The sequence below is a fragment of the Lycorma delicatula genome, chromosome 4, assembly GCF_047948215.1.
Source record: "Lycorma delicatula isolate Av1 chromosome 4, ASM4794821v1, whole genome shotgun sequence".
Taxonomy (NCBI): Eukaryota; Metazoa; Arthropoda; class Insecta; order Hemiptera; family Fulgoridae; genus Lycorma; species Lycorma delicatula.
This window is the reverse complement of record NC_134458.1, coordinates 174,084,663-174,098,023: the sequence shown is the minus strand read 5'-3', so window position 1 is coordinate 174,098,023 and position 13,361 is coordinate 174,084,663.

Here is a 13,361-nt window from a genome sequence, read left to right as displayed (position 1 = left end):
TTAAAAAACGTTATGTAACATAAATCGGTTGTCTACAAGTGTGACTTAAACAATGTAATTATTTGTTTATTAATATATCTCAATGGATAAATTGGAATTGTTGTGTGTATGTGTTGGGCGCGGGCGCGCTGATGTTCAGTAAAAACCATTAAGTCAATCGTAATGATTAAAATTGTTTTTTTTTTTGTAATATAGAAGGTTCCTTTTAAACATACAGTTGATCAGATATTTTGATTATTTTGTGAGCAGCGAAGCTTAAACTAGGAACCTATCAAAATTTGATGAATGAAAAATGACACGATTGTCATCCAGTAATATTTAACCGATTCCTCAGTAAATTTCTGTTATTTTACGATTAAATTTTATTTTTTATTTCATTCATTTAAAGCAGTGTTAGTGTACTCGAAGCTAGAGGCTAATAAAAAAAATTAATCTATTATTATTCTTGATTAATTGAAATGAAACATTTCATTTTAATATTTACTTTGATGTGTTTTTTGAATTTATTTACTATAGTAGCATGATTAATGGAGAATATGGGGTACTGATTTAAACTGTTGTAAAAATTATTGTAAGACAAAAAAAGTGTACTTCTTTTATAATTGAACAAAAATAATGAAATATTCAAAAACTTCCATCAAAACAGTAAAATTACCACACAAAGAAAGGAGATACATATTGTTGATAGATAGAATTGAAGATGGTCAGGGAGATTCAGTTTAGAACGTGAACAATTCGGTTTAGAAGAAAATTTCAAAAACCGTCTTAGAATTAAGTATTGTATCCGTAAATTTTATAAAAATTGGAGGATTCAAAGTAAAAGATTTAAACTGGCGACCATATTTAAAAAAAAAGGCTGGAATTTCAAAATTCCAACAGGATACTTTACTGCACTCAAAAGTTGTAGAAAATTTCACTATTTAGAATCCTACGTAGCTGTTCTAGTCTATAAGATTCAAATAGTGGTACACTAAATTGTCTATGTATATATACAACAACAAAAAAAAATTATATATATTCATGAGATAATATATATGAATAATTAAATGTGGATATCGAATATAACTATAACAATCGATTATAGAGTGAAATTTTTAGGTACAGGTGAGTGATATCATTGCTTTATAGGTTTTACATTAAGGAAGACAGAAGAGGTTAATTAGTAAAGATATTTTTCAAATATTTTCTATAAATTATGAGATTAATATGGATAATTAAACCAAACAAACAAATTCATTATCTTTCTGAACAATACGATAGGATATATCCTAAAAGATATTGGTATGACAATCTTTTAAATAAATAATGATATTAAATATTTACTCCAAAATATACTGATAATAAATATGCATCTCAAAAGGATGAATTTCCCTATAAAAATTTTACGTCGGATATTCCTTTAATAGTTGATGTGTAAAAAATAAACAAATAAATGAAACTTAGGTATTTATATTAATGTCGTATGATTTCTAATTAATTTTAAAACTAATATAGCGATTTGAAAGTTGAAAATATAATTACAATAATTTAAATTCATTGATGTAATATAATTTAACTGAGTAAGTCTACAATAAAAAAAATTAAATACCTGAGTACATCTACAAAAAAAAAAAAAAAAATAATGAATTACCCTTTTATTATCTGTAATTCAATCATTATTCCCATGTGAGCCATTTAATAAAACTTTGGTTGACAACATAAAAACTGTTTCAAAATTATTGTCAACGCAACACTATTAGTAAACAAAATTCACAACACAACAATTCACAACAAAATAGTATTGTACGTCTGTACATCATATAACAATAATTATTAGTTCAAATCTTATGTACGTTGCTATTATTATTTTTGTAATACGCGATTTAAAACGTCTACATGAGTATTTTATTATACTCCCTATTTCGTTACACAACACACGACGCGTAAACCACAACGAAGTAACAATGAGCGCTATACTACGGTGAAGACGCAGTGGACTATGAATGCGCACGCACCTTGATACGAGACACCAGCAATATAAGGAATCGGATGTTACACGCATGAAATTACACGTACGTCTGACAGATTTTGTTTTTTTTTTTTTTGAGTATTTTAAAAGTAATTTTTTTCTAAACAAATACAATTTTATTATTTAATATCCCCAGCAATTTAAATCCTCCGGGCTTAGGGTTAAAAAATTTTACATTGTTCTGAACAAGAAGACCGATTTTTCGTTATTTTATTTCGTATAATATTTTTCGGTATTTTTTTTTGTGCAAAAATTACACAAAACATACATGAGAAACCTAAAAGAAGTAATTTTTTTGTTTTCTTTTATTTAACATTAAAATATATTTTCTGTATAAAAAAATAAATTATTATAACTGAATTTTATGAAATGCCGACCTCCGTGGCGCGAATGGTAGCATCTCAGTTTTTCACCCGGAGGTCCTGGGTTCGAATCTCGATCAGGCATGTCATTTTTCATACGCTAAAAATATTTATTTGGGCTAAACGATCACAGCAGTCGGTGTCTGCACATCTCATTAAATAACAAATAACAATTTGATGAAACAATTAAAAATAACGAGTAGATCGTACACACAAAGATCAAGTTTAAACTCGCTCATCATTTTGACTTTCTGCATAAACGCGTATGAAAAATACAAATACGAAGTCTACTAACCTCATTAAGGTTTATTTACAAACGTTTTTTGAAATATGTTTTACCATTTATGGTTTAATGAAAAACTTATTTGGAGTCAAACCTATTTTCACTCAAATACTTTAGTCCAACTTCACCCCTTTTTTTAAAAAATAAATAAATAAATATTGCAAAATAATAGCGCCGCTGTTTATCAATAGATTTGAAAAGAATGAAGTCGTTTTGTTCACAATAATGGACAAAACATTATTTATTCATATCTGTAATTAATAATTAATACATTCATATATATATATATATATATATATATATATATATATAACATTAATATTAGTTAGCTATTAATATTAATATTAGCTATTAATTATTAAAACTATTCTAAATGGCCGTCGTTTTGAAATTCTAAAACCTGTTTTTTCTTCTATTGTTAGGTATATAAATACCAAATTTCATACCTCAATCCGTACTTAAGATATAATTTTTTTTTGAAAAACGTAATGTGGCAGATTGATGAAAACAAAGCGACATAAGGCTTTGAATTTAACCCCAGTCCCTTAAATTTGGCCAACACCTGCCGGTTCATACTGTAAGGAGAAAATAAAAGAAAAAAGTAAAAAGAATGTATGCCATTGTTGATTGGGATAAAAAAAATCAGGCCTAACTTGGGACATATATAATCAAATATTCATACCAGATTTTAACTGTTTTAATCACCGATGTTTCGAAATATAAGGTGATTAATATATAGATTAGAATATTCTCTCACATCAGATTTTGATTCATTTAACATTTTGGAATTTAAAATAACAAGGTCTTTCATCATACTAAAGCTCAATTTTCTACGACTACTATACAAAAAGTCAAAAAACTCAATAACCCTCCCCCTTTTAATTTTTCCATCTAATTCAATGCCACCTATATCACATATATAGAACATTTTCAGCTATTTTCGAAGAATTTATGATAAGCCAATCAGGAGATATCAATCAAAATATAGACTAACACGTCCATCTTCCAGAAATTGTATGGTTTTTTTTTTTACGGTAGTTGTATTTAGGATATCGTGAAATGTTGACAATCGCAAAAAACCCCTCATTTAAATTTTTTTCCAATCTTTATCCTTTCTCTTTATTGCTTTATGAGTTCATAGCTTCCCTTTCCCTTTATAGGTGCTATATAGCAGCAATAGAGCTAAAACCGGGAATGTTAAAGTGTTAAGTAGAAAAGGCGGAAAAAGCCAATTCGTGTTTGCTTACTTTTCAAATATTATACGTTTTTATTTACTTTCAATTTAAAAGAATTAAATTTACACTTTAGGATACTCCAACACGTTTTTTAAATTGTACTTTATATTCGAGGACAAGAAAATTGCTTCGACTTTAAAGAGATTTGATTTCTTCAACTCTCAAGCAAAAATCCTACTAATTAAATAAAAAATGCAATATGCTGTATCCAATTTTTTTTCTTTTAAAAAAGAATACTGCTTACAAACTCGTCATCGCAAAATCCGTTGATTTTTGAAGTCAAGAGTTCTAAGGTTTGATCCCTTGTAAAGGCAGTTTCTTTTATATGGCTTTGAATGCTAGGCTGTGTATGGATACCGGTATTCATTGGTGGTTGGGTTTCAATTAACCACACGTATCAGGATTGGTTGACCTGATTCTATTCCAGACTACATGTTTAACGGTACATTTACACTTATATTGTAGCTAAAACAGGCTTGGCAGCTCGGTACCAGTAATTGTATTTGCCATATACACACACATCCAGTCCCGGCAGTAGCTGGAAAACTGGTTGAAGAAATATATATGTTTAGTGATAATGATAAATATGAAATATTAAAAGGGAATTATTTAAAAATAAAACTGATTTGTAATAAATGAGAGATGGACAGCAAAACGTAGTTGATATTCGTGCAGTTTAATCCCAAAGAGGATGTAGGGTCACTTAAGTGCTCTGTGACCTTAGTACGATTATTTAATAAAAACGTGTATAATATGATAGTTTTTTCTTTCAAAATGCATTTTATCTTCAAGGTTAGATAAAATACTTAATGAATTCAAAATACTGATTATATCATCAATACCAGTTGGAGAAGAATTAGAATGTTCTAATTAAAAAATAATAATAAATATAGTATAATTTCCCAAAAATACTTTTTTTCTAAGCGTCTAATATAAAATACATTGTGTTTATATTTTAGAATAAAAATTTTTAATCTTTAACATTTAAATATTTTTAAAAATAAAATATGTGTTTAAAATGTGTCATAGATGGAACATTCCAACGTTAACGTGAATAGAGTATCATTTTAATAACATGTAATTTGCTTGTTTAATAATTATTATTATTATAAAAAACATTAACAACTGAATATACTTGTTTAAGATTATAAAACAAAGGGTTTATATTGTAAAATAGAACAACTACGGTGATACAGAGAGAAAAAGAAGGAGTGAGAGATTGAGAGAGAGTGAGAGAGAAAGTTAGTCAGAGAGCACTGAAAGTCTCCCCGGAGCATAAAAGACATTTCACAGCCGGGCGGATCCACTGCGTCCGTCACTATCGTAGTGGTAGTGATAGTGTGTGCGTGTGTGTACGCGCGCGCGCGTTTTTTTTGAATGTGTGTGTTTGTTTGCTGCCATGAAATTCATTCGAAGCTACAAGCTGCTGTAGGTGAAGAAGGTGAGCTAGAAACTCTGAAGTTCAAACTTACAGGATAGAGGTATTTGTTATTCGTTCCTATATTGTACCGTGTGCCTTACAACCTCCAGTTTATTGCTTCCTACTTCATCCGTGAACATCTTTCTTTACATTCTTTTTACATTACATTCTCTTCTATTCATCCCTAGAGTCTTAGTTACTTTTGGATTTTCACTATAAAAATGCGTAAGTACTACAAAAAAAAATTGATTGTATATTTTGATAAAATTTTTAGGTAGCCTATTATCCTATAAAAAATGATAATATAACCTTGAATATCATGGATAAACCTAATCATAGGTTATTAAAATTTCAAAATCCATCACCCTTAAGAATATCATGGATTTCGTAGGGTGTATTACAATAATTTGATTAGAATTAGGTTCTTTACAAGTTCTACAAGTTTTTTGCACTTCTAGACGTTTCATGATGTTTGCGATACGTAAGTTTTTGATCGTATGTACGATCAGTAACCCCTTTTTTTGGTTTTTTTTGGAGAATCCTGGGTCATGAAACGCTGCAGTTAAGTTCTCATTCCCCATTAGTTCTGGAATGGATGAATTGTTACTTTTCATAATGGATTTTCTATTTTTTTTTTTTTTTTTTTATGAATCGTATTTTCATCTCAGATCATTTACAGCCTTAATGGTTCTGATAGTTAATAAAGAATATTCAATAATTACCAAGATGTATAATTTAGGATTTAAGTTAGATATTAAGTTTATTTTTAATAGCAGCTTTTAAGCTAAATTTGTAAAATAATTTTATTTTAATTCTAACCATTATGTAAGCGGTTTTGATATTTTAAAATTTGATGAAAATGGTGGATTTTATTTATCTATTATTACATGTGGATATCTCAGATTTATATGCATTTTAGAAATTAAAAAAGACATTTTTTTTGTATAAAATAAAAAATAAAATAAATATCGGTAATTACAGATAGATAATTAGGAGGTTAGAAATTAGAATTTACATTAAAAAAAAACTTATACTAAAACGTAAACTTATTAGAACTTCAGATTCTAATCGAAATAAATAATCAATAGTTTAGCGTGAAAAATACACTGGTACATAATTTCAAAAGCGCAATACAATGTTAAAAGTACGCTATGACTTTAATACCAAGTCTGTGGCAGCAATGAAAATGTGGAAAGTTAAATCTTTAAGTTAAACATTATATTTTAGGTTAAACTTATAAATCCTATGAAAATTATCGTAACTGTGAACTCGACTTAGACAAAACTAGATAACGTTTTTAGAAAACGTTTCTAAAAAACTGACGTTTTTTAGAAAATTTAATGTCATTCGCTTAATTCCTTCAGAAATGATGAACTTTTGACGGAAGTCAATTTGAAAATTTCATTTAATGATAAATATTTCAAACCGTGATACAGTCTAGGGGATTTGTAAGGGCGTTATTCTTTTCGTTTTAAGGAAACATGAAATGACTGCCTATTACCTAAAAGAAAAACCATTTTTCCAGAATATTTTGGTCGATTGATATTTTCAAAATCGTTGGTGATGAACTGCTCTTACACTACATAATTATTTACCGATCTTCTAGAAATCTGGGCAAGATAATGAGACCTAACGAGACACTTCTCTATGAGTCTTGATGCATTCATTGGGTAGATTAGTTGACCTCTACTAATCTTTTTTCTATTGGTAGATCGTCTTTTTGGTACTATCCATCCTTTACCGTTATTTTTTTTCCTGTATTCTTCCTTAGTGTTCTAGCGATTCTAGATGTTTTAGCTTCGAAAAATATTGTACTTATTAAGGATATGAAGACTTATAGAGTCTAGGGTTACATTCTTGAAAGAGTATTATAAAAGAGGGAGTATCCACTTTCCGACGACTCTATATTTGAAATCCATACAGAAAGATGAACCTAAGGCTGAAATAATAATTTGGTAAAGCCGGATCTCCTAATATTAATGTTTTCCATATTTTTGCATTTACAAATTACCGACAACGGTAAAAAGAATCACATAGTTATCTAGCTTTACTTATTTGTTTGTTTTTTTTTATTACCTTTTATTCTGGCTGGTATTCTGTAATAGCTGCCAATTGGTGAAAATGAAATGAATTTCTTGTAGCGTGTAAAAAAATTATATCTGCCTTATCGGGAATTAAACCCAGAACCTCCAAAAGAAAGAGAGAGACGCTACCACTCTGCCCCGGCGATCGATTTACTAATTCTTATGTAAATAACGTAGGCATTATTTATTATGATAAAATTTGATAAAAAATGGAAAATCATGTAATGTATGACAACAGAAAATTTTAGTAATTTTTTTTTCAAAAGAATGGAATCCACAAACTGTTATTTTATTATTATTATTATTATTATTATTAGGTCAACATTTTTAGAATACCATTATTTGTTATTTGCTGCACTCTTGTCCGAAGCCATCTTGAATTTTCATTTCATTTGACTAATAAAATTAATTTTCATATTATTTCAGTAATTTGGAATCTGAAAAGAGCTAGCCTTGCCGATTTGACTGAGAACATCTAACAGAAATTTATTATTTCGAAGGAGAAACATTCTCCTATCAACTATTAAATAGGAATTATGAGGTCGTGTGTAATGACTTAAAACTGTCAATTTTAACAAAACTTCCAGATTTCTCAGAGTATCTAACGATAATGAGTATGACATGGTTGATCCTTTCTGTGATTCAGCTGTTTATAAAAAGATATAACGAAGAACTTTCCTAAATTTAAAGTAATATTCTGCTTACGAAAATGATAAATCAATCGTTCGATTTTATTTTATTATTATATAGTGTTTTATTTATGATTTCTTAAATTTAATTCAATATTAATAATTTTAAGTAGATTCTGAATTTTATTTTTAACTTGGACAATAGACAAAGTAACAAACTGTTCTAAAGTCGCAAAAGTACACTACTCTTACACTGGATGGATGCTTTCTGCCCGCTGTGGTTGAATCAGACGGGTAAAATGGCTTTACGGAGTTGGTAGGCCGTAAAAAGACATATTTATTTATTTGTTTTTCGACAGATGGATTAATTTACCGCAGAAGCTTGCATAGAAGCCTGTAAGTGGGAATATGGAAATAAAAATTTGTAGCGGTATGAAAAATGCCATGCATGACTGGGATTCGAACCAGGGACCTCCAGATGAAATGCCAAGATGCACCACCTCGCCACACAATCGGTTGAATATTATACATTTTATAAAATGTTATTATATTTTATGTAAGAAAAGCTTTCTATCTTAACATATTTGTAAAAAAAAAAATTTTCTTCCTTATTTATGAAAATCATCTTGGGATGGTGTTATTTTACATCATAAGGTTATATGTAATACATAAAATGTACCTATATTACATTTGTGTTTTGTGTTTTTTTTCCATGCTACTGTAATTATGTTATACATCATGGTGTTATTAAATAAACCTTTTAAATTTCGAACTGTTTTGCCATAAATAAAATTTATTTAAATAAATAATATAGATTGAATATTTTTTTAAATTATTTTAATGAGTATTATTAATGTTTGTAATTAAAGCATTTTATGGTAGAGAAATACAACTTATTATTAAAACACAAGTTATGTAAATGGTTTAAAAATAGATGCTGCACGATATTTATTTTTAGACTAAATAAAATGAATTTTTTATATATTTATTATTATATTTTCTTTTAAATCAAATAAAAAGTACTAAAAAGAAACCCTTTCATTGATGCGGAATTATACAATTAATTCTTATCAGAAAATTTTCCAGTCACTTGAGCGGATAAAAAGAACATTTTAATCAGTAGAGCAAAAGGAAAAGAAAATTTATATCCCGTGTTTGTTTTTTTTTTTTTTTTTAATGGAGTTAATTAACGAGTTCCTATTTAATAGCATGATTATTAACGTAACTAAAGTACTAAAAATATTATGTCTTTTCATGTTTATGATCTAAAAATGCTATCCAAATACTTTAATAAAAAAAGATCACTTGTGTTTCTTTTTGTTATGAAAGAACGGGCATCAACAGCTAAAGCATTAGCCCGATGGAAATTGGTAACGTATAAATAGATGCCACGCTAGTATTCGAACCCGAGACCTCCGTACGAGATGCCGATACGCTACTTACTTAGCCACAGAGGTCGGCACTTATGTTTTATTTTGATTATAAATTGTTAAAATTAAGTATATCAATCGCACAAAACCTATTAATTGTGTTAAATGAGTTTAATACCTACTTAAAAAAAGTTATTTTACGCCAAACATAAGATAAGTGTGTTTTTCGACCCCAATAGTTTTTCTTTTATCCCAGATTTCTCAAAACCTACTGAAACTACAGTTCTGGGATATAATTTTTCAAATGTTTCAGATCACATTACATTTAAAACCACTAAATTCACCTCTTAATTGAGATCTCAAGAATTACAGTCTAGCTTAATTTTACGGAAGGCACAGAAATCAGGGCGAAACCTTTAACCAGCCTTAACTCGAAAAAGAAGCGTTTCAAAATATATGTTTATATAAACTTTCTTCTTTATTTTCACCATTTATAGAACATATCCTAAACGTTTGTTACATACTTCTTGAATCACTCTGTATATATAATTTTTAATGATTAAATGGTTTATTTATTAACAAGTGATATTGGCTGTATAGTAATTACGTACTCCTATTTCTAACCCTGCTTAATTTACATTCTTGAGATCCCGTTCGTGGTAATGCGATTAATAACGTATACGAATATACATTTACAAAAATCAGATTTGTGAAAATCGTTCATCATTCATTCACCAAATCAGATTTGACAGTTATTGAACGCAAAATCCTGTAATTCCCCAGTGGAACCTCAAGATAACAATGGGTAAAACCATATATTTTAGTAATTGAATCATTTTTTATCAAACTGTATTCTACCTTATGTAAAAATTCTATTGATAAGATAAATGTTCAGGCTCGCTCTACAAAAAAAAAGCCATATTAATAGGTCTACTGTGATACCGCGAACATTCTGCATTCTACAAATAGATTAAATAATTATAACTGGTTCTGGTCTTACAGCCTCTATAAACATAGTAGATCCTTTACTCCTTCCTTTAATAATCTTCGTTACCACTTTTAACAGATTACGGAACCGTTTAAAATACAATTAAACGTTTTCTTTAATAGAAACTATATTACTCTGTCAATAATTTTTTTTTTAAATGCCTATTTAATTATTTTTACTACCAACACTGAATTTTCTGTAACCAGTTCGACTTGTACATAAATATTCGTATAGGCACAAACGATTTTCATTAACAACTTCTTAATTTTTTTTTGCTGAATTCCTTTATTTACTTACAGTCAGCTTCTACAATGAAGCTATAAGCAAGTCATATAACTGACCATCACGCGAAAGAGGACCACCCAATGATAATCCTCAAGTAATACAAAAACAATAGCATAACATAACAAATAAAAAATAGTATAACAGAAATAACATCTGATAGTGCCTTTGAATGTCCATTCGACATTAACATTAAAACAACAAAATAATTAACAACTTTAAATAGAACAGCAAACGAAACAGTAACTTTTAAACAGCCAAGAAACATTAAACGTGAGAACCAAGCTGCCAAACCGAATCATCACAACGGACGATCAACAAGATCAAGCACATGGAGCCTTTTTAGTCTCCTAACGTGCTCGCTGTTGTCTAGCAGATTCAAAGCAAGATGATTGAGATGCTTATCCAACCTGGACACATACCATGAAACTAGACATCCAATTTCCTCTGGAACCTATGGAATGCCATTTTTTATCACAATCACAGACATATTTGTAAATAATTCTGTGGTTATTTTTTTATATTTTGTGACTTTATATATTTACCTTGACATTATATGTATTATATTTAATGTATGTATTTATATTTAAAATAATTAATATGGAATTTAATCACATGTAATTTTTATTTTTTATAATTAATTGTTTATTTTGTAAAGCTACTCTCATCAAGGTTTTACCATGATGGATTTGTTGATGAATCCAAGAAATACTGGAAAGTCCCTTTTCTATCCATATTGTAGCACATCTACCCAATCCTTACGTGATCTATATAATATACCGACCAGAATAGAAAAATTATATATTTTTAATTGAAAAAAAATTGTAATATTACATATTCATTCCCTTATACTTATTTAATAATCTCAAAACAATGAGATAGTTTCATCGTATTATTACATCATATATCATATACATCATATGTATATATATCATACATCATATATTTTAGTATGTATATGTCTGTATATTATAAAAATAAGTTGATTTTAGATTGAAATAAGTTCGGCAATTTTAATATACCTCTTTGAACTTGTTCGTTTTTTTTTTTAAAAAATTATTTGTTTAATTATTTTAATCATTATCCTAAAAGGAATTCAACTGCTTCACGGAATCTCTTCAATCTTCGCAATAATCAGCCAGAAGTTCAGGAAATTTAATTTACTTTGAAAATAACTTTAAAAGTTAAATTAAAAAAATTTAAAACCACGATAGTAATTAAAAACTTGTTGAAATATGGTCAAAATTACTTTTAAATTAAATAAATTAAATTTTAATATTTAAATGGACGACTTTGAACTTGTAAATACTTTTTATATTTTTATATAGAATAAACAAGAATATTTCATAAACAATTTTATAGATGCTTTTAAAAAATATAAGTATCCAAAATTTACAACTACCTTTAAAAACAGAAAAGAATGACCGCACTTTATGATAAGAAGACTAGAACAAATGCTACGCCTTAATTGGAAAAAAGCAAAAAAATTTAAAGAGAAAGTAAAGTTTAAAGAAATTTAGAGAGAAAATTTGAAGAGAGTTGCAAAGCAGAAAATCATTTTTATTGACTAACGAAATACATAAGGCAAGTACACAACATATGGACAAGCACAATATTCTGAGTTCAAGATAAACAGCAATTCAATACTGTTATACCCAATCTTCTGTAATAAAGAAGACATGCTAAGAAAATGACAAATTGTTGTCTTTCTAAAGAATTTTTATTTAAATTTGCTTTAGTTAATTCATTAATCAAATGGTGCCTTATTATATTATTCGCTAACCTTAATATTGAGCTTAGAATTTGCAATCGGCTTCAATTTTTATATTACAAACAAATAATCAATCATTATCCTGCAGAATTTGTCTCACAAACTAAACTACATGACAATTTTAATTTTATTAGCATTTCTTGTATTTTCTTTGTCAGACCAAGAACTTTCCGAATAGTACTCCTACTAAAATTTTGATTAAAAACTTTTATGCGTGTTGTGTGTTGGTATACGTTTTGCTTTAAACGTACCAAAGAAGAATAAAAGTAAAAATCATATAATTTTATGTCATAAATTGCATATTTATTTGGCAGGTTAATTTTATTTTTAAGTCTGATGTTTGGTTGAGGGGATATTATATTGTGAAAGGTGTTGTATTTTATGAAAATTTTACTCTTGGGTGTTTTTCAAAATATGAATGACGATTAAAAAAAAAATCATTAGAAATATTATTAATCCATGGTGAAATTAGCATTCGTAATTTTTATTAACAATACAAAAATAAAAATATTAGAATGATTAATTAATCAAAACAAGAATTTGATTAATTATTAACTAATTAACTATAACCTGATATTTTACAAAGGTTACGGTCAATTTTATTACCTTCTTTCAAGATCAAAAGCCATTTTTTTTTTTTTTTTTTTGGATGGGGAAAACACGTTTCCTTGACGTTACAGATATATCACGCTAAACTAGCATTTACTCCCCTATGGTTAAGGGGTCTTGGCTGATGTATTTGTCAAATGATATAGTCTACTCCATCTTTGTACGTGATGGCGATACATTTGCCATAGAGTATATACCATATAATTTGGTTAATGCTACAGATAGGACACTTATATGCTGGTTATTTAAAGGTTCAACTCATATTTTTATATAAAAAAAGCATTAAGTATTTGAAAAAGAGTAGTTAGTTCAAGAAACGT